This window comes from Hyperolius riggenbachi, chromosome 5, assembly GCF_040937935.1.
Source record: "Hyperolius riggenbachi isolate aHypRig1 chromosome 5, aHypRig1.pri, whole genome shotgun sequence".
Classification (NCBI taxonomy): Eukaryota; Metazoa; Chordata; class Amphibia; order Anura; family Hyperoliidae; genus Hyperolius; species Hyperolius riggenbachi.
The window spans coordinates 29352990-29380103 of record NC_090650.1 but is presented as its reverse complement, the minus strand read 5'-3'; the positions used below and the strand labels follow the sequence as shown (position 1 = coordinate 29380103).

Here is a 27114-nt window from a genome sequence, read left to right as displayed (position 1 = left end):
AGTGCTCAGGTGTACTATGGGCTCTAGGTGCTCTATACACAGCAGTGCTCAGGTGTACTATGGGCTCTAGGCGCTCTATACACAGCAGTGCACAGAGGTGTAGTGCTACAGAACCTAAACAGTCTATACCAGGGATCTCAAACTCTCGGCCCACGGGCCATTTGCGGCCCTCGATACAATATTTTGTTGCCCTCGCCGGCAAAAGCTTCCTTATAGTTCGCTTCAGTGCTCCCAAGTAATCCGCCGCATCTCCGCCGCTAAACGAGGGCTGCAGAGCCCCCAAATCGCCCAGGGGGCAATCCGCCGGCATTTCCTGGAAGGGGCAGAGCTTTCAGCTTTAGATCTGCCCCTCCTGCCGTCAATCGCCGCACGGATCGCCGCCTCTCCCCGCCCCTCTCTGTGAAGGAAGAGTGAGAGGGGCAGGCAGAGGCGGCGATGCACCGCGATTGACGTCAGGAAATGCTGGTGGATTGCCCCTTGGAGGATTTGGGGGCTCTGCAGCCCTCGTTTTGCGGCGGGGACACGGCGGATTACTTGTAATGGGAGCATTGAAGTGAACTAAGGTAAAGTAGGCAAAATGGTTCGCTTCAGTGTGAATTTGATTTTGAAATAAAAATCAATGCAAGGGACAGGGGGGAGGGGGGGCGGTTATTTGCGGGAGCTGCTGATTGTGAAATCCCTTATGCGGCCCAGCCTCATCCTGACTTTGCCTCCTGCGGCCCCCAGGTAAATTGAGTTGGAGACCCCCGGTCTATACATAACAGTGCTCAGGTGTACTATAGGACTTAGTTCTATACACAGTAGAGCACTGGGGAGAAGTTCTACAGCCTAGATTCTTAACGTTCGGTATGCAGACCCCGGGGGTATTTCTAAGGGGTTCCAGGGGGTACTCAGGCTTCAGTGCTGTCCCCAGAATTTTTTTCCAGCCGGGTGGCATGAAAAAGTAGCCGGGTGGGGTGAGATGAGAGAATACATGGCCCGAGCTTCTCTGCACAACTCAGCTTATAGCAGAGAAATAGGTGAGCCAATGACAGCTGGGTGCTCACCAAAACTAGCCGGGTAAAAGAGCCTGGGGAGAACACTGAGCTTGATATATACGTAACCAAGAACAAATTTAAAGTTTTAGAAAGTGAAATCTTATTTCAACAACACCAACATTAGTATTTTAGCTAATTAAAAGCAATAGTAAATGCTTGGAAATAGTTTAGAACCAATTAAGTACCATGATTAAATATATATTAGTCAACATTATCACAAGTAATCCTTGACAATGCTAGGGTGTACTTGGTGAGTTCAGGGTTTTAAAAGGGGTACATACCAATAAAATGTTGAAACCCTTATTGGGAGAAATTCTTCCCTTTCTCTGAAGGCCTGGTAGACTGAACCATCTTCAGAAGACCCTACCTAAGCCACCTCTCTTATAAATCAGATTATTATGTTGGGACCAATCCCCTGCTACGGGATTCCAATATTATAATTTTGCTCCCCTCACCCTGTTCCCCACAGGTAGTTGGCCTTTGCCCCTATGGGGATATACAGTAAGTACTTTCTCCTCCACTTAACATCATAGGTGAGAATAAGTTTAATAAAGTTTAATAAGTAAGATTTAACCTCAACTTTCATAAACAACTAGTGTATCATGGAAATGCCCTATCCACCAGAACCTAAAACCAATATCTAGAGTCAACACAGTCTCATGTGACATTTCAATTAAGCATGTATATTGTGATGGCTGCTCAATAACTCAATTGTAAAAGTTTGCATTACAATGTTTATTGCCTCACTTTCATCTGCTGTATTGTTTATTATGAAAAAAATCCAATAAAAACTATTTGGAGAAAAAAAAATGTTGAGAAGCATTGTTCTACAGCACCTAGTTGTATACTCTATATACAGCAGTGCATGGAGGTGTAACCCTACAGCATTTAGATACAGTTTATAGTAGTGCTTAAAGCACAACTGAAGTGAGAATAATAGAGACCATATTAGTTTCTTTTAAACCATACTAGTTGCCTGGCAGCCCTGCTGATCCATTTGGCTGCAGTACTGTCTGAACAACAGAAACCAGCATGCAGCTTATCTCGTCAGATCTGATTATATCAGAAACATCTGATCTCCATGCTTGTTCAGGGTCTAGGGCTAAAGATATTAGAGGCAGAGGATCAGAAGGACAGCCAGGCAACTGGTAATGCTTAAAAAGGAAATAAATATGGCAGCCTCCATATCCCGCTCATATCCCATATAGATACGCCACAAAGCACAAAGTGTAGCACTATAACAGACAGTTCTAGCCAAGTTACTGCAGTGCACAATAAGACTACCTGGCCTGGTTATAGTCCATACACTGCAAGGCACAGATATGTAGTCCTGCAACATACAGTTGTAGTCTATGCACAGCAGTCACAGGGAAGTAGTGCAACAGAACCTAGAGAATTGGAAGGATAGTACTGTAGTACCCTACCCCAGCAGTAAGCTTCTGTAAAGCAGGCAGTGATGGAACTCACCAAATCAGGAGTAACAATCCACAGGCAGCTCCGCAACTCACCAGAAAATAATAAAACAGTCCTTTATTAAAGCGGATCGTGACACAGAATAACAGCCAACATGTTTCAGAGTTATAATCAGACCTTAATCATAGCTGAAAAATGCATAGCATGACACACCTCATACCTATATACCAACTCAGCCCCACCCACTCCAGAACCCAGCCAAAAACTAAACTTACAGCGGGTGTGCCCAGATAGGAAGGAAAAAATAAAAACAGATTACTTGTACAAGAACATCCAGACGTATGGTACAAGCTGGCATGCTAGTGATCAAAAAATAAAAAAAACACTGGAGAAATAAAATTAAGACACTTAAAGGGACTCCGAGCAGTGCAGAAACTATGGAAAGATGCATATCATTTTAAAGCTCTCTTTCTCCTCTTTCCAATGATATATAAACCGCCGCCCTACGCCTTTTAGTTTTCGCTATTTTCGCGATTGAAATTGCCGCGGACGCGATTTTAATCGCGAAAATAAAGAAAACTAAAAGGCGTAGAGCGACGATTTAGGTGTCGCCAGAAAGAGGAGAAAGAGAGCTTTAAAATGATACCCATCTTTCCATAGTTACATTGTATTACACAGGCCGACTTTTTCTGCTGAATGAAGCTGCTGACACTGGGGAAAGTGTCGTCCTGTGTAATACAAGTAACTATGGAAAGATGAATATCATTTTAAAGCTCCCTTTCTCCTCTTTCTGGCGACACCTAAATCGTCGCTCTACGCCTTTTAGTTTTCTTTATTTTCGCGATTGAAATCGCGTCCGCGGCAATTTCAATCGCGAAAATAGCGAAAACTAAAAGGCGTAGGGCGGCGGTTTATATATCATTGGAAAGAGGAGAAAGAGAGCTTTAAAATTATATGCATCTTTCCATAGTTTCTGCACTGCTCGGAGTCCCTTTAAAGGGAACCTGAAGTGAGAGGGATATGGCAGCCATATCCATTTCCTTTTAAAGCAAACCGTAATTTGGATACTTGCCTCAGGAAGGGGAAAGCCTATTGATCCTGAGGGCTTCACCTGTCCTCAGCCATGCCGATCCAGTAATGAGACCCCAAAAAGCGGCTGCACTGCGTATGCGCAGCATCATGCAGGGCTGTGGAGTTGAAGTCTGAGTCATTTTGGGTACCTGGAGTTGGAGTCGGTGGTTTCACAAAATGAGGAGTTGGAGTCGGGTGATTTTTGTACAGACTCCACAGCCCTGGTAGCATGGACCCGATAGGACTTTGCTTGTCGACTAGCAAGGAACTTGCTTGGGCTCTGGTATAAAAAAACCTGCGTTTCGGGGGCCCCAACACTGGAATGGGCCGGTAGGGAATGGGAGAAGCCTCGCCATGATCCTCCCTACAGGTCCACTTCAAACAATACCTGTAGCCTGGCAGTCCTGCTGATCTGTCTGACGTCAGTAGTATCTGAATCACACACCAGAAACAAGCATGCAGCTAATCCAGACTTCAGTCAGAAATATCTTATCTGCTGCATGCTTGTTCCGGGTCTATGACAAAGTATTGGAGGCAGGGAATCAGCAGAACAGCCAGGCAAAGTGTATGGCTTAAAGTGGAACTAAATAGGTCAGCCTCCATGTCTCTCACTTTTGGCTTCCTTTAAATGTTAATACCACTGGGTACCCAAGTGTCAGTGTGTGCCAACTAGGATCTAAAGAGCAGCATGTGTAGCCTGCCTTGTCCAGGACCCCAACCCCACTGTAATCATTAACACTTTAGGGCTCATTCACCTTACACTTGGTGTGTGCTTTTGCAAAAGCACTGCTTATAGTTTGTACATGTGCAAGCGATTCTTTTCCATGGAAGTTTTTGCACTGGATCAAGTTTTCAAAAGCACACAATACTGCAGGTTTTTATTTAATTTTGCCTATTGCAAGTACATAAGAGCCCTATAGTCCCATTGCATGTGTTTAATTCGATCAGCATATGCTGATTGCAGTGACAAACTTCAGAAGTGTAAGGGATTGCGGTAGACCGTTTACTTCGGAGTGATTCCTGTGGAAAGTCAATCGCAATGCCTGCAACTTTGCTATGGCGATTGAAAATGTATAGGAACTACGTCTGCGTCTTTCCTCTGCGTTTGGCAATTTGCAGTGGAAATCGGCCCTGAAACCAGTGTTAGTTACCTGGTAACATCCTTTTTAGTAACCTCCAGGACAGGTCCACCATGAGACGACATAGGCTCCTCCCAGGAACAGGAAACGCCCCACTTGAGCACTCTATAAATTTTAAACTGACCCCACTAACCTCAGTCAACCACAAGAACTGTTAACCAGAAAGAGGGTCATTCAACAATGTACCTAAAACCTAACTACATACATAGATAACTATATACATCTCCATACATATATCTATATATACCTTTATATATATCCCGTTATCCGGGTGGGTTACGGACCTGTCCTGGAGGTTACTAAAAAGGATGTTACCAGGTAACTAACACTGGTTTTTCCAGTAACCTCCAGGACAGGTCCACCATGAGAAGATGAGCAAGTAGATCTTACCAATTCTAGGGTGGGCCGACTGCCTGTAGAACTTTCTCCCCAAAGGATTGTTGTCTTGCAGTCATCAGATTCACCCTGTAATGTCTTGAGAAGGTGCCCATACTTGACCACGTAGCGGCTCTACAAATTTCTTCTGGCGTAGCACCCGCTCTGTAGGCCCATGATGTGGCAGCTGCCCTAGTTGAGTGAGCCCTAACTGTACCTAGCAGTGTAGATCCTGCTAACCTATAGGCCTCTTCTATACATATCTTTATCCATTTGGCTATAGTTCTTTTAGACATCTTTCTATCCTGTGGTATTGATAAATAGAGCTCTTGATTCTCTGAAATCTGCTACTCTATCCAAATAAGCTATAAGGGACCTTCTGACATCCAAGGATGGCTCTTCCTTGAATGATGGTAGTACAATTTCCTGTGATCTATGAAATTTAGTAGCTACTTTAGGAAGGAATTCCTCACATGTCTTTAATATCACCCTGTCCTTAAACATTAGACAAAAGGGTTCGTCACAGCATAAGGCCTCCAGCTCGCTCACTCTTCTGGCCGAAGTAATAGCTACTAAAAAGATAACCTTCATTGTTAATTGTCTTAACGGAATCTCCGTTATTGGTTCAAATTGGTCTCCCTTTAAAACTTTTAATACTAAGGATAGGTCCCAAGAAGGAACTCTCCTATTGATTATAGGCTTCTTTCTTTCTATAGACCTAAAGAACTGAATGATAAGGGGATCGTTTGATAATTTTTTGTCCAGATAAGTAGATATTGCTGTCACCTGTACCTTCAATGTACTGAGAGCGATGTTCTTCTCTACTCCGTCCTGTAGAAATTCTAACACTGTGGGTATTATTCCTCCAGAAAACCCTGATTGTTCCTTCCACATGTTGAAAGTCTTCCAGTATTTCAAGTATATCTTCCTGGTTATCTTCTTTCTACAGTCCAGAAGTGTAGTGATAACTCTTTCTGAAACCCCTCTTTTCCTTAAAGGAGACCTCTCAGAAGCCAGGCAGACAGGTTTAGATTTGGTATGTAATTTACACTTCCTGTCTGCACCTGGGACAGTACCCTTCCGTGCGGGAGTCTCACTGGTCCCTCCAGCCTCATCTTCAGGAGAATTGGATACCAGCTTCTCCCTGGCCAGTCTGGAGCTATCAAGATTAATGTTGCTCTGGTCTGCATTAATTTCTGCAACACTCGAGGTATCAGCTGGATTGGTGGGAACGCATATGCCTTCTCGAAGGTCCAATTTTGGCTGAGCGCGTCCACTGCCTCCGCCCCCTCTCTTGGATTTAAGGAATAAAATCTTCTGCATTTTGTGTTTCTTCTGTTCGCAAATATGTCCACCTGATGCCGACCCCATCTCCTGACTAAGGTTCTGAAGACCTTCTTGGATATTTCCATCTCGGAATTCGAAAGTCTGTGTCGGCTCAGAAAGTCCGCCATGCTGTTTAAGGAACCCTTTAGGTGGACTGCTGATAAGGATAGGAAATTTTCTTCCGCTATTGCTAGGATTTCTATTGTCAGGTCTAGAAGCTTTTTTGATCTTGTCCCGCCCTGGCGGTTTATGTAAGCTACTGCCGTCGTATTGTCTGTCCTGATCTGTACATGCTGTCCCTTCAGTAACTGTACTGTTCGTAGTAATGTCTCTTTTACTGCTCTTAGTTCTCTGTAATTTGATGACTGGTGTCTTATTAGTCTTGGCCAGATTCCCTGGAACATCTTCCCGTCTAGATGAGCTCCCCATCCTAGGAGACTTGCATCCGTGGTAATATAACTCTGTGTTGGGATTATCCATAATCTTCCCTCGGTTAGGATTCTTTCTGACATCCACCATTCCAATGATTTTAATACTGTCTCTGGACATGTTACCTCTCTTTCCAAATCGTCCTGCTTCTTGCTCCAGACTTCCATCATCCAATATTGGAGCTGTCTTGTGTGCAATAATGCCCACTGGATTGCAGGAGATGTTGAGGTCAGAAATCCTAGTATTCGCATGACTTCTCTTATTGTTAGGCTTGGATATGCTATACAATCCTGTATTATCCTCTTTAATTTTGTCCTCTTTTCTTCTGTTAAGTACATCCTTTCTTTTTCTGAGTTTATGACTACTCCTAGAAACTGTATCTCTGATGTCGGTTTCAGTACCGACTTCTCCCAATTTATCAGCCAACCAAGAGCCTGAAGCTGATCTAGCACCTTCTTCGTGTTCTCCTTTCCTTGCTGATAAGAGTCTGCTACTACTAGTAGGTCGTCTAGATAGGGAATTACCAGAATTCCCTTCACGTGAAAGTCCTTTATCACTTCCCCCATTACTTTCGTAAATATGCGGGGTGCTGATGAAATGCCGAATGGCAGGACTCTGAACTGAAGGTGCTGAATTGAATCTTTCTGTTTTACCGCAAATCTGAGGAACTTCTGTGATGACTCTCTTATTGGGATATGCCAGTAAGCGTCCCTTAGATCTATATTCGTCATGACGCAGTTGGGGGTTAATAAGTTTCTCACAGAGAAAATCGATTCCATCCTGAATCTTTGATAAGTCACAAATGGGTTTAAAGGTTTTAGGTTCAAGATTAGCCTGAACTTGCCCGTCGGTTTCTTTACTAGAAAAATCGTAGAGTAAAATCCCTTGCGATGTTGATCGCACGGGACCGGAACAACCACTTTCTCCTCTATCATATTCTTTATGATGCATTGTAAAGCCTGACGCTTTTGTTTTTCCCCTGGCAGAGGAGTGGAAACAAACCTGTTTCCTGGAAGTGATTGAAATTGAATCTTGTACCCTTGATTTACCAGATTGAGGATGAAATCGTTTCTGCTTATCTCCGTCCACTGGGTATAGAATTGTGTTAGACGACCCCCAACTCTTTCCTTGGCGTCACTTCTTTTCCTGTTTTTCTGGGTTCCGAAAAGGAAAATTCCTCTTCACCCCTTCTCTATTGATGGCCCAGGGCTTCCTCTTCTGCTGAGGCTTATCCCTGACCTCCTGTCTATTCTTTCTAAAGAACCTCTTGTTCTGTATAAATTTCTTTTTCTTTGGGAATCCCTTCTTTCTATCTCCTGTTCTTTCTAGAATTTCATCCAACTGGGCCCCAAATAACAGGTCTCCATCAAAGGGTATGTTACAAACCCTTGCTTTTGAGGCCTGACTGCCCTCCCAATTCTTTATCCATACATTACGTCTAGCGGAATTAATTAAGGCAGATGTTCTAGCATTCACTCTTATGTTTTCTGCTGCAGCGTCCGTTATGTAATCCGTAGCTTTTGACACCACCTCTAATGACTCTAGGATTTCCTCTTTAGACGCTCCTCTCTGTACTTTCTCTTCAACATCCTTTACCCATAAGGCTAATACCCTGGATACACATGTTGTTGCGGCTGCTGGTCGAAAATTTGCTCCTGCTGAAGTCCATGCTTTCTTAAGGGCAAACTCCACCTTCTTATCCTGTGGATCCTTAAGATATCCCAGATCCTCAAAAGCTAATTCATTATCTTTATTGACTTGAGAGAATGCTGCATCAAGTCTTGGACATCGATCCCATACTTTGGCATCCTCCTCAGCAAATGGAAATCTTTTCATAAATCCCTTAGACATAAACAGTTTCCTATCTGGGTATCTCCATTGACTCAGAATAGTATTCTTTGTAGATTTATGTACCGGAAATGTAAGTGGCTCCTCCGGTTCCATTCCCTGATACAATCTGTCATGTAATGATAGTTGTTCAGATTTCTTTGGCTCAATCTTTAAAGTATTATTGATCGCCAATATAAGTTGATCAGTCTCATCAGCCGGAAATCTGAATCTAGACACCTTCTTTATCTCTGATATACTCTCCATACTCTTGGCTGAAGATATTTCAGATTCCTTATCATCCTCTTCCTCCCTTTCCTCAATGTCTTCATCTTCAGAGGAAGAAATAATAGGTCTTTTAGTGGAGGATTTACTCTTACTTTTACTTTTTGCCGGCTGTTCAGACCCTGTCTCACCTGTACCAGGTACTGGGGATGTCAGTGCAGCCGTACTAGCTCCCGCACTAGACGTATCTGTAGGTGGGACCATAGCAGCAGAAAAAACCTCCTTTAAAGATTTAATTGTATCAGACATTTCTTGTTTAACTGCTGTCATAATTTCCTCTTTTAAACCCCCTGATTGTTCTTGAATCAATTTAACAAAACAGGGTTGGCAAAATTGTTTAGTGTACGTATGGGCAAGTTTTGTGTCACAGAGCGGGCAACGCCTCCTGGGCTTTGAAGGGTCAGCAGACTCTGTGCCCTATAATAAAACACAAACAAGACCAAATGTCAATCCTGTGCCCTAATTGTAGCTCTAAGGACACCCAGGTGCATAAAGAACCGAAAGTGTGATTAGAGTGACCGTCCGTACACCAAAAAATTAAAAAGGTACATGTATATCAATAAACAATACATAGACCCTAACTGAGGTACTCTGGGAAGGAAATATACAATATATTCCGAAAACAACATGATTTGAAATCAAAATAAGCCATCTGAATGAAATAGCGACCAAAATGACAGCCAGATGCGCAAAATATATATATGAGTATATATATACCATTTGTATGAATTCAAACCTCAGACAGACTCAATATATACATAGATAAGTAACTTCTGCCCCGCAAGAGACCTCCGATCAAACGCTTTAAGCAGAATCATGCCATGTGTCTTAATGTCTACCATTAAATCAGACCTCAGTATAGACGCGGCATAGGGGCTCCTCGGCTCATACCATAAAGGTCACCAAGCCTTCCGCCCATCTTACCTTTCCCGGCTCCTGCTTAGCGTCCATCCTGCTCCACTCGCAAAACGAAATGCCGAGCCATGCAGGTATCCGGCGTCTCTTCACTCACGCCGACCGGAAGTGACGTCGCGTATGGGCGGAAGTACGCACTCCGATCGCCGCCATTGAGGGCAACCCCACTGCCAGTCCCTCCGGACGCCCAGGATTGGCCCACGTCACTTCCGGCGCGCCACAGCCTCCGCCACGAGTGAATCATGGACGCCGCTCGCGTCCTCGGAACCACCACCACCCGGGCAGCCATAACGCTCAGTAGAAGGTAACCAGCGCAACCTTCTCCCATCGGACTCCACTCCTCTCCAGGCCGGTCCACCATGCGTCGCCAACCAAAGGTCCCCAGCACACCTGGCTAGACGGACCGGCGAGCGACATAGAGTACTCTTTCCTGGAACAGGAAACGTCAACTGAGGTTAGTGGGGTCAGTTTAAAATTTATAGAGTGCTCAAGTGGGGCGTTTCCTGTTCCTGGGAGGAGCCTATGTCGTCTCATGGTGGACCTGTCCTGGAGGTTACTGGAAAAAGTGAACCAGAGATGAAAATAAACTAATGAGAAACAATTGGATCTGTCCTCCTACTCCTAAAAATGACTTAGATATCTCAAGGTTTTATTTTATGTATAAACAGTTATAAACAGATTTAATGTTTCATAGTCTCTGCTCAATTGCAGTGTCTCTAAAGTCCCAGCGCAAAAATAAATGATTTGACCTTTTTATCTTTTCCTCTCACAGTTAAAAGCCCAGGTATCTGATTAGGAAAGTGTTTTATAGCTGTCATTTGTTATCAGTGAGCCGACTGAGTCCTGACTGGAGAAAAACTGAGTTCCATAGCGAATTAACCACCCTGGCGTTCTGATTAAATCGCCAGGGTGGCTGCGGGAGGGTTTTTTTTAAATTAAAAAAAAACTATTTCATGCAGCCAACTGAAAGTTGGCTGCATGAAAGCCCACTAGAGGGCGCTCCGGAGGCGATCTTCCGATCGCCTCCGGCGGCAAGGAATAACACGGAAGGCCGCAATGAGCGGCCCTCCGTGTTTCGCTTCCCTCGTCGCCATGGCGACGAGCGGAGTGACGTCATGGACGTCAGCCGACGTCCTGACGTCAGCCGCCTCCGATCCAGCCCTTAGCGCTGGCCGGAACTGTTTGTTCCGGCTACGCTGGGCTCGGGCGGCTGGGGGGACCCTCTTTCGCCGCTGCAGCGGCGATCAGGCAGCACACGCGGCTGGCAAAGTGCCGGCTGCGTGTGCTGCTTTTTATTTGGTGGAAATCGGCCCAGCAGGGCCTGAGCGGCAGCCTCTGGCGGTGTTGGACGAGCTGAGCTCGTCCAGACCGCTCAGCAGGTTAAAAACTTTCAGGCAGGGAAGAAAAGAAAAGGAGCACAGCACAAGTGTCTGTATGCTTGTCACTGTACAGTATATGCACATGTCTATTTCATCATGTCACATGTCATCTCTGGTACACTTTGAGCAGTTTCCTGTCCCATCAATGAGAATTGGACGATCATTTCTGTAATGTCAGATCTGCTTCCGTTCGATACGGGATCGATTTTCTGAAGTCTTCACAGGAAAATCAATCCAGTTGTCGATCGGGAGCAGTTTGGACGTGTATATAAGACGCAACTTTCTTTCAGATTACCGGTTGGTCTGACAAGAAAATGAATCGTGTGTACCCAGCATTACTCATTCCTTTCCTGTTCAGTAAGCCAGCACCTATTTGGTGAGGAGACCTTGGGCAAGTCTCCTTAATACTGCTACTTCCTATAGAGCACTCCCTAGTGGCTGCAGCTCTGGCACTTTTGAGTCCGCCAGGAGAACAGCGCAATGTAAAGTGTTCGTCCGACACTCTTTAATGCAACTAAAACACTATGGGCTTGATTCACAAAGTGGTGCTAACCTACTTAGCACGGCTAAAGTCTTTAGACGTGCTAACCAGGGTGCCAAGTAGGTTAGCACCGAATTTCTGAATCAGATCGCGCGGTAAGTACCACGCACAAAGTCCTATGCGCGCGCTAAGTCCCATAGGCTTTAATGGGCACTTTGCGCAGAGGGCTTTGCGCTCGTAAAGTTTTGCGCGTGAAAAGCTCGTTTAGACATGCGGGGGGGGGGGGGGGGGGGGGAAGACGGGGGTTTTCACAGGCGTGCTAACAGATCAAGCCCTATCTGTTTACCAAAGTAACATGACTGGCTTGTAGTTTCAAGCAATAGAGTCATCCTTCTCCTAAAAAGGATCTGCAGTGATAAATTGTGACCAGGGAGGATTTTGGATCTTCAGGCTTGGCATTCAGGCAGCCATAGGTATGAGTGTGACATGGTACTGGCATTTATTGTAACTGGTTTGGGTTATTATACTGCATTTTCTTTGGTGCCAGTTTGTATGACTGGACAATTTTATACTTTTTAAACAGACAGTCATCTTCATTCTAGTTTTTATTATTTCCGTTTAACACACACCTGCCCTGGGTTTTGTTTTGGGCTGTGGGTGGAGCTGGGGTGATGTATAAGCGTTTGTCATGCTATGCGTTTTTCAGCTATGATTTAAGGATGGATGGCAAGTCAAATGGCAGCTGTTATTCCATGTCCCGAGGTTCAATAAATGAAGGACTGTTATTTCTGGTGAGTTGCAGGTTTACGTGTTCTAAGAACAAGCTTTATTTTTAAGGTGCTGTTAAAACGTAAACGGTTTTAGTTTAATTTTCTCCTGCAGCCTTCTATGCATTAGTAACCTGTGATTAGAGCTGGAGGCTGCCAATTTTCTTTTCCGCTCTTTCCCAAATGTAAGATGTAAGCATTAAAAGGGCTACTGTGCAAGCTACAAAGACAAAAAAAAAAAAAAAAAAAAAAAAAAAAAAAAAAAAAAAAAAAAAAAACAGTACAGGTAGACTTACAAACGACCCAAAAAAAAAAAAAAAAAAAAATGATTGTGTGGGAAGTCAATCTTTTTCCCCAAAGGAGCCTTTGAGAAAAAAATACAGAAAAAAAAAAATAAAAAGATGTTTTTTAAACTGGCAGAATTACATTTTGCAGTCACGCCCTGAGGGCACAGGGGGACAGAGGTGACATGGGGCAGAGAAGGACACTGAAGTCATGGTGGGACAGAGGGGACAATGGAGGCACAGGGGGGCATAGTGGAAGCACAGGGGACAGAGATGGCACAAGGTTTTGACTTATGGACCGATTCCAAGTGAACCTACAGCCCTCCTTGTACCGCCTACAGCAGATACAGAATACTGCTGCCAGACTGAACGGACCAACCCAATCACTGCCACATAACGCCAGTCCTGCACTCCCTTCACTGGCTACCTATAAAACGGAAGATCCTATTCAAGATCAGCCTACTGATATTTAAATCACTTCATAATCTGAGCCCTGGAAACAAAAGAAAAATTTGACAGCTGTGTAGCAATCCCCGCATTCTCAGATCCACAGGTTCTAATAATCTAGTCATACCCAGAGTACACCTGGAAACTGTTGGTCCCAGAGCCTTCTGTCATGCTGCTCCTACGTTATGGAACTCCTTACCTCAACAGATCAGGATAGCTCCATCCCTGGACGTGTTTAAATCCAGACTGAAAACCCACCTGTTCAGTTTGGCATTTGCAGAAATATAATTTTTGTTGTGTGAATACTTCATCCTACTACCAATTACTGAATCTGAGATAGCCTAAGCTCTTTGAATCCTATGGGAGAAAAGCGCTATAGAAATATTGTTAATCAGGGACTGTGTTGTGAGTGATTATAACGCTGGGAGCCCACTTGTGCGTTTCACTGAGTGTTCATACACAACCGCATACAAAAATGCACTCTGCCATTAATACTGGGGATCACTGCAGCTCCCACAGAGTTCTATTCAGTTTTTGTTGCATCTCTGATTACATTCCCTCCTTGCCTGGGATGAGTTTTGTGACTCCGATCAGAGATTTGTAGTGGGCCCCAGGGCTCAGGGTTAAGAAATAAGGCAAACACAAAGTTTGTATCTAACCTGCCTGAAGATTCCTGGATCACCACACTATTTTACAACAAGGTAGCATCTCAAATATAGCCAAATACTGAAATTCCTCAAAATATTTAAGCAGTGATATTCGAGTCGCCAGCTTAAGTAAATCATCCCCAGAGCTTACATTGCTACACAATGCATCTGGGGAAACTCAGAACTAGCACTCCAGTATACAAACTGCCTATGTAAACAGCAGCAGCCAGAGGAAGAAGAAGGAGAAAAAAGTGCTATAAGACATTCTGCATGCAATGAGCACCATCACAGCTGTCAACTCGCCAAGGAAGAAACTCTGCAAACTCTGGATAGACAAAAAAAAAAAAAAAAAGTCTATCTAGACAGCAATAAGAATGAGATGCAACAGAACACATTGCTGGAGCCACCTACAGGAATCTTTCCTCACTACAACCCCAGACACCAAAAGCTTGGGCAAATCTGAGACCCTGATACATTTATATCAGAGAGAGGGGACTTAATAAAGCGGAATATAACCCTGCATTTCAACTTTGCTCTAAAACATTATTTACAGTATATTATATGCAACCAGCATTTTTTTTTTACTAGACCAGCATTGGAAGGGTTACACACAGCTTTAAAGTTCCTGGAGATTTCTGCAGACGCATCCGAAGCTGACATAGATACATTTTGTTTACATAAATGTATCTAAGTGTTGAATGTGACTCATCTCTCTGACTGAGGAGCTGGAGAACAGCCAAAGAGTGTAACATTTATCACTTGTTACATTCTATTTAGTTAAAATGTATCTATCTGAACTTCTGCATATCTCACCACTGAACTTTAAACCTCTGTGTTTAACCCTTCCAATGCTGGTCTAGTAAAAAAAAATAAATGCTGGTTGCATATAATATGCTGTAAATAATGTTTTAGAGCAAAGTTGAAATGCATAGTTATATTCCGCTTTAAAGGATACCCGAAGTGACGTGCGACATGATGATAGACATGAACCCCTTTTTATGTTCGTATATTCTCCCAGTGTCTGTGTGGGCTTCCTTCAGTTTCCACCCATATTCCAAAAAACATAGATAAGTTAACGAGTTCCCCTAAATTGGCCCTTGACTACAATACATACACTACAGGATACATATGTAGACTTGACTATGGCAGGTATTAGATTGTGAGCACCTCTGAGGGAAAGTTAAGTGACAACACAATATAGTCTGTACAGCGAGGCGGAAGATGTCGGCGCTATATAAATACTAATTAATAACATTATCTGCTTTGTAACTGCCTGGATGGTTGTCCTGTGCATGGGGTGTCCCCTATCGATATTGATTGACCTGATTCAGGTTTTTGTTTTTAATTTTTACACTATGAAGGAGTTTTCACCTACAGACAACTATTAAGTGTTATCTGGTCAAGTATTGCATACATTTGATGTACTTGTGAAACAGAGAAGCCATGCATAAGCACGCTGCTGCAATCAAAAGCAGAAAGCACAGGTTTCATATGCAATCAGCATATACAAGATAAAATCAAACAATAAGTAAGCTGAGATAACAGTAGACTTCCTGCTTTAGATGCGATGCATTCAGAGAAGACAATTTTACAATACTTACTACTAGTATATGGTGTAGTGCAGGGTTTCTCCACATTTTATTGGTATGTACCCCTTTTACAAACTTGTACTCGCCAACTACCCCCTGGCATAGTAAACATTATCACAAGTACCCCTTGACAAATATATTTAATTGTAGTACATGATAAATGGTTCAAAACAATCTCCCATGGGGTATGCATACCACACGTTGAGAACCTAGGGAGTAGTGGTTAAAGAGACACTGAAGCGAGACAATCTCGCTTCAGCGCTCATATATAGCAGGGGCACGTGTACCCCTGCTAAAACGCCGCTATCCCGCGGCTAAACGGGGGTCCCTTCACCCCCAACCCACCCCCCGCAAAAGATGGTCGGAAAGTTGGTCGTACAGAAAACTCTTCCTGGAGGCAGGGCTAACGGCTGCAGCCCTGCCTCCAGTCGCGTCTATCAGACGCGCATCGCCGCCTCTCCCCCGCCCCTCTCAGTGAAGGAAGACTGAGAGGGGCGGGGGAGAGGCAGAGATACGCGCTGACAGACGCGCGTGGGGCAGGGCTGCGGCGGTTAGCCCTGCCCCAACGAGGAAGCGCTCCCCCGCATTACGGAGGGGGTTTGGGGGGACAGGGACCGCCGTTAAGCCGCGGGATAGCGGTGTTTTAGCAGGGGCACACGTGCCCCTGCTATATATGAGGTCTGAAGCGAGATCTATTCTCGCTTCAGACTCTCTTTAACACTCTCGCCTTGCAGCATTGGGTCCCTGGTTCAAACCTTACAAGGCCTAGTCCAATTAGCCTTAAAGAAACACTAACGAGAAAAACGTCCCTTGGGGGATACTCACCTCGAGAGGGGGAAGCCTCCAGATCCTAATGAGGCTTCCCCCCATCGTCCTCTGTCCCACGGGGGTCTCGCTGCAGCCCTTCAAAGCCGGCCTGACAGATCCAACAGCCTGTTCAATATCTACCTTTTCAAGCTCCAGTGGGGGAGCCGTTTCGGCTCTGACGGAGATCGGTGGAAATCGGCTATTTACGGCCATCTCCGTGGGAAGGAGCGGATACTGCGCCTGCACTGGAGCCAAAAGGTAAATATTTACATCGCTGCCGCTCCGGGAGGATTTTTGCCACCGCGGGAGGAGGACGGGGGAAGCCTCAATAGGATCCGAAGGCTTCCCCCACCTGAGGTGAGTACCCCCTAGGGGAGGTTTTTCATTACAGATTTTCTTTAAAGTGAACCAGAGACGAAGCACCCTCATGTATTTTACCATATATAGCAGTGGGAACAGAGAAAACGCCTACCCTGCTCTCTGTTTCATTCTTCACTGTTCAGCTTGCTTCTCATCAGCCCTGATAAAATCCCAGACTGAGCATTCAATCTGGCTTTGCTCAGGAATCATTGTAGCAGAGTCTGTTCTCATGTCTTTTCAAGCTCAAGCCTGCCCCCTTGTGGCTCTGCTCAGGAATCATTATAGCCGAGTCATAGCAAAGCCAGACTGAATGCTCAGTCGGGATTTTATCAGGGCTGATAAGAAGCAAGCTGAACAGTGAAGAATGAAAGAGCAGGGTAGGTGTTCTCTAATGTTCCCACTGATATATATGGTAAAATACACGAGGGTGCTTAGTCTCTGGTTCACTTTAGAGGGAAAAAAAATCCTTCCTGACTCCAGATGGCAGTCAGACAAATGCCTGGATCAACTCTCCCAGGAATTACCTAATAATTACAGCCGTGGATGCCCTTCAATGCAAGGAAAGCATCCAAGCCCTCTTTAAAAAATGCAGCTAAAAAGTTTGCCATAACTACTTCCTGAGGTCAGATATTCCAGATTTTAACCACTGTCACTGTGGAGGTGAAGGACCCCCTTCTAAATAGATGGCAAAAAATGTTCCTCCATACGCAGATCGTGTCCCTCTGTCCGCTGTACAAACCTAGGGACAAAAAGCTGATCTGCCAAGCTTTTGTATCGCCCTCGATACGTTAATCAGTTCACCTTCTTAGCCACCTGTTTTTCCAAGGCGACCGTCCTGTCTGTCTGAACACGGGTGCACTTAACTGTGACTATGGGGGGGGGGGGCTGTCCAACGCTGGTACCAAGTGCTAACAGGCACCCAGCCAGTGCTGGAGAGCAGCTGACGGGCGGTGAATTCACCACCTGTCCCATCTGAAAGACGCCTTATTACCAAGACTATATATACACTCTGTACAGTGCTGAAGAGGTCAGCGCTATACAAATACTGAATAATAATGGTGCTTTTGGCCCAATGTATCTGGACTTTCCAGCATAGACAAGCATGTGGACATGAACAATGAATTGATTTGCACTCTTGATAAGCATGTGGAACAATCTATCTTTGATCCGGAGGAGCCGATAGATTTTACTGAAATAAGTTTCAATGCAGAATATAGAAGCAAGCGAGGTAAAGTGCTGTGAGGAAATGGAAAGGTCAATGAGATAAATAAAAAAATGAATGCAGGACACGCAGCCAGCAGAACAGCGATAATTACCAGCACTGTTCTCTCTGACACTCCGGACCCGACTATAACCCCACTAGAAAAACAAACTTCCATTCTACACGCTAAAGTGAGCCCGGCCCACTTCCTGTGTAATAAGAAACAAACCTCTTCCAAAAAGGAAAGCCCAACTTCCTAAAAAGGTTTGTCATGCAGATTGTGGCGGCGGGCCAGAGAGTGAGTCAGCAGCAGCTTACAGTGTGCAGACAGGTCAGGGAGGCAGGCTGCTCCTACAGATACAGGTAAGAAATGTCAACAGCTTCCCAGTGTGGGAGCACTCAATGCTGGTCAGGAATGTGCACTGGAATCCTATATACAGGACTCCTGCTGTGCTACCATACAGTGAGAGGAGAGCATGCTGGAGTCCTACAGAATGCCTGTGTGCAGTAATGACCAGCAGTGTTCAGCATCCTCTGCCTATCCATACACAGCACAAATAATGACCTTTTCACACAAAAATGTCAAGATGCAAAATGCATTCAGGCTCTTTTCCACTGCTGCTTGTGCTTCCTCCCTGGATCACGCTGCGTATGCAGAAATTTCCACTAGCCACGACTGCGCTGGGAACACAGCGAGTTTCCAGTGACAATCGTGTGAAGCGGATCACAGCCAGTGGAAAAAGGGCCCTTCGATAGAGGGCCGGCTTTCCGCTCCTCTTCCCTTCTCCCTCCTGCCGTCCCTAGAAGAATTGCATGCAAAATACATACAAGAAAAAGTAACTTACCCTCTCCAGCAGCGATCTCCATAGCAATGGCAGCATGCAACCCACCATCACTGTGTACCAGTGTGTCACATGACTGCCATTGCCATGGAGATCGCCACTGGAGAGTGCGATTGGGCGAGTTATACCCGATACTTCCCCACCATTCTTCCATCAGGAGGGAGGCGGATGGAGAGCTGCAGTAGTATAGAGGAATGTGGCCCAATCCTAAGAAAGTTTGCTCATCCCTGGTCTAGGGACAATTTACCTATTTGTATGGTTTTTGGGATGTGGAAGGAAACCCATGCAGACAGGTGGAGAACATACAAGCTGCCATCCACTAGCTGAAACTACAGCATTTGTGTTTAAAAAAAAAAAAAAAAAAAAAAAGTTCTTGAAAAAAATAAAAAAAATAAAATCACTGTAAAAATTGAGGGAAACGATCTTGTCATGGAATCTTATTTACAGTAAGGGAATAAGAATAAGTTTTTCAAACCAATGGAAACCCTGGAATCGCAGAAAGTGGAAAAGGGCCCTTACCATTTAAAAAAATCAAGTTTTTTTTAGGCTTCAAAGTTTACTTTAATGCTATGGTAATAGGACTGTGCCATTAAGTAGAGCCTTCACTGCAGTTGCTGATACAATCAGCCCCTAAAGTAGTTAACCTCAGGTGACCCAATTCTATATAGTATGACATTTATATAGCTACAGCAATAAAAACGAAAAAATTTTGCCCACCTAAAGCTCTGCATTATTCTAGCCAAAAAAAAATAAAATAAAAACACACACACACACACACACACACACACACACACACACACACACACACACACACACACACACCTCCCAAAGCAGAAATTCGATATGGCATCTGAAATGTGACACTACCTTGTGAGCAGACGTCCACTTTGTTCACACCTCCGTACAGGTAAGCTACAAAAATAAAGGAGACATGTCATTATTAAATGAGGAACACTGTCTTTAAAGCACACCAGACCTGAGGCAAAGCTACCCAAGCTAAGCACAGAGGTATGATCATGCTGGATTCACACACCTCTGTGTGTTGTCTGTTCCTCTAACTGTCCCTGGTCTCCATTATGCAACACACAGAGCTATGTGGATCTCTGATTGCACATGCCTCTGTGCTTACCTTAGGTAGGTTTGCCACGGGTCAAGTATCCTATATAAAAGACAAAGTAACTTAGCAAATCTAAAATGCATTTGATTATTAATATAATACATCAGTGCTAAAACCATTTTGTAACTGAAAAGTAAAAAAAGCATGCAAGATTAAAGTTTGCTATCCAGTTTTGCTTTTCCAAAACAGATTATTCAAAACACTATAGACACAATCCCTTTGCAGAGACTGTGCAACTCAATCGGCAGACAAAGCCAGTTGCCAGAAGAAAGTCCAGATCCTCAGTCAGCAGAACAGGTTGGGGGAGGACTTTTCCTTTACAGCCTCTCTGGGCTAGGACGGCAACTAACAGCACTGTCCCTTCAGTGGTACCTCCCAAAACCGACATTTTCTGCAGTTCAGGCATAAACTGCACATACTGAACTGAAAAAAATTCTGCTTAGAGTGCAATTAACAAGTGCAATGAAAAGCCCTGTTGAACTGTCAGGATTGCTGGATTTAGGCAGAAGGAAAAAAGATTCTGGGAAAAAGGGGAGTGGGGGGTGGCCCCATAACACTACACAAAAGGAGACTTCTGACAGGTAACATGCAGGGCAGTGCTGTTCTTGTACTCCCAGCACTGCCCTGCTGCCTGACTTCATATTTTTCCACAGGTGGGATGAAGCCTTAAAGTTAGCATGTCAGTAATAACAAGTGTTAACCCCAAAGCTATAGGGTATACAGGCAGGAAGTGGAAGGATCAAACTAACAGAACAGCACAGAGATGAAAGCAAAAGTTTGTAGCCAATAAATCTCAGATACAAATATGTACAATTAGTTTTTGCATTTTTATACATAGTCAAAGTTGCTTTAGTGAGCAACAAAAATTAACCATAAAGCATCAGACTTGGCCAATTCCAGTCTTCAGAAATAAGAAGGCAGCAGTGCATCTGCAATAATCCAGAAATCTGGCCTTTGAGCAGACAAGACAGTATGTGTGAGCCGATTCATACAGCTCGCTCTCTATAAAAGACATACAGAACAGGCTGGCATAGTCCCGAGGAACACATTTCACACTTTCCATAGTATTGATGAAGTAGCATTTCAAATAAAAACAAGACAAAGGACATCTCTTTGCTCAGCAGTCGCATTACACATGAGCCAGGGACTGGCCCGTCAGACGGCTTTTGTTTGAGAAATAGTTTCTGCATTGCACAATCTCAGTGACATCATCTGGGCTCCGGTCCCTGTGCAGCGTGAATGCATACACATCAGCAGAGTGCCTGAACTCAGACGGGAAACAGAGCGGCCTGCACAGACCAAAGCCCCAGTATGTATACACAGGATTCCCAGTGTGGCATATCCCTGCTCAACCAGGCATATCAGGTAAAAGCAACAACGCTAACTGTCTGGGAGAAATTTAAAGAAAAAAAATAAAAGAAAAAAATATGGCAGCCTCCAGGTTTTTCTCAGGGCTGTGGAGTCTGAGTTGGAGTAAGAGTCGAGGAGTCGGAGCAATGTTTGGGTACCTGGAGTCGGCTGTTTCATAAACTATGGAGACGGATGATTTTTGTACCGACTCCACAGCCCTGGTTCTCACTTCAGTGGTCTTTTAAATTTTACAGCGAAAATTGAGGTCACATGATCTAGGTTTTCTACTCAGTCTATACACTTTTTATCATCAAGATGGCGCCGGACTCGGTCGCCTCGGCCACAGGGCTCCGGCCTTTTTCTTCTTTTTGAGGAGGTCTTTCCCTCCACTCACCTCCACTCACCTCTTGCCTCGTCTTGGGCTGGGGTAAGAGGCGGAGGGCATCGGTGGAATCCAGTCTGGCCCCGCAAACAGCCACGGACCGCGGGTGGAAGGCAAGGAAGCGGTGAGCTGCTCGGAGGGGATCAGCTGTTTGGGAGCCCACGTGCAGCATGGATCTAGCTGCACGGAGCTCCGCTGACCTGCCGCCGCTACCCCCCGGACCATCGGGACACCATCCGCTCTGCAGGCAGGATCAGCTGTTTGGTGAGCCCACGTGCAGCATGGATCTAGCTGCACGGAGCTCCGCTGACCTGCCGCCGCTACCCCCCGGACCGTCGGGACACCATCCGCTCTGCAGGCAGGATCAGCTGTTTTGGTGAGCCCACATGCAGCATGGATCTTAGCTGCACGGAGCTCCGCTGACCTGCCGCCGCTGCCCCCCGGACCATCGGGACACCATCCGCTCTGCAGGCACGATCAGCTGTTTGGTGAGCCCACGTGCAGCATGGATCTCAGCTGCACGGAGCTCCGCTGACCTGCCGCCGCTGCCCCCCCGGACCATCGGGACACCATCCGCTCTGCAGGCAGGATCAGCTGTTTGGGAGCCTACTGTACGTTCTCCGGGTCTGCCTTGCTGCGGGGCCTCTGCCCGTCCCCACCGACGCTGGCCCTGCCCTCCCGGGCCCAAGGGTGACCTCCGGGCACTGCTGGCTGCTCCAACACCCGCTGCATTGCCAGACATCTCTGCTCGGCCACCCACGTGGAGATCCCTTGTGCGAGAGTGGCTCCGCTGGCCACTCCAGAGGCAGTCTCCGCCGACTCCAGCCTGGTGGGCCACCCACGTGGAGGAGCTCCTCTCCTCTGAGCTCTCCCGCAGGCCAGGCCTCCCTTGGTGAGGCCACTGCCATGGAGATCACCCCCACATTCAGCCCTCAATCTGCGGCCATGTCTGATCACCCCACTAGGTCCCCTCTGCCTGCAACCAGGTCCCCTCTGCCTGCAACCATCATCCAATGGACTCTGGACCTGACCAGCCCAGACCGGGCACCAAGCCTTTTCCTTTAAACTCCTTCACTTTACACAGCTCTCTCAGTTGCTTTCTCACTTTCTCTCTCTCTACTTTCGTGGACAAATCGGTGCACCTGTCTTGTTGGGAGCGTGTCGCTGTGTAGCGTCCAGTGCCGAAGATGGCAGCGCTCATATCAGCTCTCAGGCTGCTCCTCCAGTCCCACTCTTTTCTGTCCCTGCTATCAATGTATTTGCTGTGCTGTGTTTTGTATTTACGTTAAATGTACGTGTGTGCTGTAATGCCCTGTTTTGCTTTTTATTTTTGCTTTTATATTTTATACGTATGACCCATGCTTGACTGCATGTGATGCTGCACTCTGCTTAATTGTACGCACAAGCTGTAATGTTTTTTTGTCCTATGTATGCTTGTCCTATGTATTTGCCATGCTTAACTGTATGCTATTTCTTGTCTCTTCAACAACGACCCTGTATGTGCCAAAACCAATTCCGGGTACAATCCACCGGTTGTACTTGGCGATAATAAATTCTGATTCTGATTCCTAAAGGAATGTGCCGCAAGGTCTCTATGAACTTAAAATCTGCAGCTCAAATTTCACAAGCTATGCTGTATCTGTGTGACAGATGGAATTGGGGTTTGACCAAGACAATCAATGCAAACAAAAAGCACAGTTTAAAATAAACTAGGCATTTTTCTGACAAGACGCTTTAGGCCCGGTTCACATCAGCGGTCGCCGTCCGGAATCGCCGTGCCGGAGCCGGACCGCATGCGAAACGGACGGAACGGACGCACGGCATAGCAATGAAAGTCTATGCGTCCGTTCACATGCGTCCGTTTCGTCCGGACCGGAGCCGGACCGGATCCGGCATAAGATCCAACATGCGCTATTTTTTGGTCCGGCTCCTCCGGCAGACGTATCCGGAGTGGAGCCGGACTGTTGCATCCGGCCAATACAAACCAATGAGAACCGGAGAGCGCACAACACACTGGCTATAAAAACCGGACGTTCTACCTTACTTCCTATGCTTTTTCTAGTGGCCATTTTGGATGGGGACCACATGGGCCCAGCGTTCAGAGTGGAGCAGCAGGGATTTCATGCTGGAGCTCTTTGGCAGCAACATGTCTGATGATATGTCTGATAACGAGGAGGTGAGGCCTTCTCCCCACATAGTAGTAGGTGAACAACAGGAGGAGAGAATTCCCAGGTAATACGAGTAAAAAATGACTGGATCCATGGTCCCAACTGCAGTCTCTGTATCCACGGATGGTCTCCACACGTCCACCTGTCTCCAACAATGACCCCAGAGCTCCTGCTGACCTCCCAGACACCAGGTATTTACAGGTTGTTATCTCTTTAAGAAACCGGATCCGGACCGCAACCGTGTTCATACCGCACGGAAAACGGATGCAAACGGACCGGATCTGATCCGGATAGGAACCGTACGGATTAGGTCCAGTCCGGATCCGGTGCGGTCCGGACATCCGTTCCGGTTTTTACAAAACCTCAAGTGTGAACGGGGCCAAGCTGAGTTCTTATAAATGTCGGCATAGTTTATTGCAAAAAATCCACAGATAGACAAAGACATTCACAAGGTCAAACTGACACGTATCAGGCTCAGAATGTGCTCTTAGGCCTAGTGCACACCAGAGCGTTTCGGCTGCAGTTTGCGATCCGCTTGCAGGTGCGGATCCGCTTGGGTAATGTATTTTAATGGGCTGATGCACACCAGAGCGGGAGGCGTATTGCAGAAACGCATACTCCTGGGCTGCTGCAGATTTTGAATTGCGGATGCGTTTCTGCCTCAATGTTAAGTATAGGAAAAACGCAAACCGCTCTGAAAAACGACACTTCAGAGTGGTTTGCCAGGCGGTTTTTGTTACAGTAGCTGTTCAGTAACAGCTTTACTGTAACAATACATGAAATCTATTACAGCAAAAACGCTTCACAAAACCGCAAAATGCTAGCTGAAACGCTACAGAAAAAGAAGAAAAAGCGTTTCAAAATCTGCTAGCATTTTGCGGATCTGCTAGCGTTTTTTGGTGTGCACTAGGCCTTAGTCATAGTTTTAGACTAGTTTAAAAACTATGACTAAGAGCACATTAGGAGCCCGATACGCGTCAGTTTGACCTTGTGCATGCCTATTTGTGGATATTTTGCAATAAGCTATACCAGCTTTTTTACAAACTCCGCTGAAGCGCACAGATCCTTTCTTTGCACAGGCTTAAAGGATACGTCCAGGCAAAAACAAAAATCCACTTACCTGGGGCTTCCTCCAGCTCCTGGTAGCCATTCTGTGCCCTCGCCGCAGCTCCGGTGGCACCCGCCATTCTCAGATGCAGAGGCCGAACGGGTCGGCTTCTTATGCACTCCAGCGCTGACGTCGTCAGGACTGCACTGCGCAAGCTGTGCGGGAGCCACGGCGAGCTGCGGTGAGGGCACAGGACGGATGCCAGGGGCTGGAGGAAGCCCTTTTTTGTTTTTGCCTGGACATATCCTTTAACCTCCTTGCCGGTTATCCCGAGCTCAGCTCGGGGTAACCTGCGCCGGAGGATTTCTCAAGCCCCGCTGGGCCGATTTGCATAATTTTTTTTTCCTACACACACCAGACCCCTGCGCAGCCTGGCCAATCAGAACCAGGCAGCGCTGAGGGGCGAATCGGGATTCCCTGTGACGTCCTTGACATCATCCCGCCCAGTCGCCATGCCGACCGGGGAAGCCCTGCAGGAAATCCCGTTCTGAACGGGATTTCCTGCTTACTCCGATCGCCGAAGGCGATCGGAGTGGGTGGGGGGATGCCGCCGCTCAGCGGCTATCATGTATTTGATGATATTTTTTATTTAAAAAAAATAAAAATACAAAAATAAAAAAAAAGTTCTGCGCTGCCTCCTTGCCGGATTAGACCGGCAAGGAGGTAAATAAAGAGCAGAGTATACAAATTCCTCCGAACACACAGCTACACCTAAAATCCATACCACAATGACTTTCTACAAGCTAACTATTCAACGTAAAAAGACTATCCTGTGTACATGTGAGGTACTCTGCACTACCTGTTACAAAAACATGGTACATAAACAGTAGGTAGGTCAAGAAATCCATTATGTTAAATTCAAGCACAAAGCAAAACCAAAACATGCTAAACTTTGGAATTCACCTAGTTTTCAATAAACTTTCCCTAGTTGTTTTGATCAACAATTATTGTCTAGTCCTTATGTCCAGACAGACACCTGTGCTTATTCCCTGTGTCATTCCATTATACTACACGTAACAACATTTTATAGACTTGTTTTGATTGTCTTTGCATATGTGGAGGACAGGGTCAATCTCATGTCAATAACCCCATTTGAAGTATGAGGATTATACATATACACGCATTTTTTTTTTGGGGGGGGGGGGGACGACGACAATAAGAACAAATTTGAAGTGGAGTAGGCAGTGAGCTCCAATAAACGCTAGACCAACAGATAAAGTAAAAATATTTGACTGAGGACTACGGGTTTCATGAAGTATATTACTTTTTTTTTTAGAAAATATATTTTATTGAACTTTTCAAATATATTTAACATACAAAACATTACATAACCCAAGTACCTCCCACCCCCTTCCCACACAGTCTTCCCACCGTCCCCACAGATCGACCCTCCCTCCACCCCACGTCGTATCCATAATAAATATGGAATATCTCCAATTGGCACTTGAGAAACTTATGGCTGAATCAAATATCAATATCAAAAGTTTTTAACCATTTTTTCCACACCTTATAAAATTAACAGAACCACGATTTTCATATACATTTTTATAAATCGGTAAATCGAGATTTACAGAAGATTTAAATTCTGCAATAGAGGGCGCTTCTGGCCTCTTCCATGCAAGAGCAATTGCTCGCCTAGCATAGAAAAGCAGCTTAGTAAGAAATAATTTTTTGTCACTAAGAGCGGTATCCCCAAAGTGGTTGAGTAACATAGCGACAGCTGTGAAAGGGATCTGCGAACCAATCACCTCTGTTAACAGGTCATGCACCTGTGACCAGAACTGCTTAATCCACCTACATTCCCAGAAGATATGGAAGAATCCAGCTCCCTCTGCCTTACATCTCCAGCATGCGTCCTCAACTATTCGGGAGAGTCTTCGGGGAGTGTAATATGCCCTATACAAGTATTTTAATGCACTTAATTTGTGTTTAGCTGCTATTGGAATTTTAGGAAAGTCCACTACTATTCCTTCCCAGTCTTTGAGGGACAGCTCTGGAAAGTCTATTGTCCATGCTGCTAGGGCTCTATTGGGCAATTTGGAAGGGTGTGAAATGAAAATACCGTATAGTTGAGATACAATCCCAGTGAGACCAGAGTGCATCATTGTTTTTTCCATTTCACTGGAATACAATTGTATTGGTAGGTGATAAAATGTCTCAAACACATGCTGGAGCTGCAGGTAAGGTATATTACTTCTAATCTTGAGAAAGAATAATGATGAGCAGCTAAGCTACTTTTGCCCTTATTCAGTTAACTTTCTCCCACGTTTTCTCCTAGGTGACATTTTCCCACCTTATAGGAAACCTGTAGGGAGGAAAAAAAAAAAAAAAAAAAAAAAAAACTTCCCGAGGGGGGGGGGGGGGGGGT

The 27114-nt window shown here is 45.4% G+C and overlaps 1 protein-coding gene across 21 annotated transcripts in view; it reads right to left on the bottom strand.

The window, feature by feature from the left end:
• LOC137518061 (microtubule-associated protein 2-like) overlaps positions 1-27114 on the bottom strand; it is a 261526-nt gene that overhangs the window by 181838 nt on the left and 52574 nt on the right. For 19 of the 21 annotated variants that reach the window (XM_068235275.1, XM_068235281.1, XM_068235285.1 and 16 more), the window contains exon 2: positions 19489-19533. The exons of 1 other annotated variant lie outside the window; for it this stretch is intronic. The gene's annotated coding sequence lies outside the window, so the exon portion shown is untranslated. Of the gene's footprint in view, positions 1-2504; positions 2603-19488; positions 19534-27114 lie in introns of those variants that run through there. One more of the 21 variants, XM_068235279.1, reaches the window with a different exon arrangement.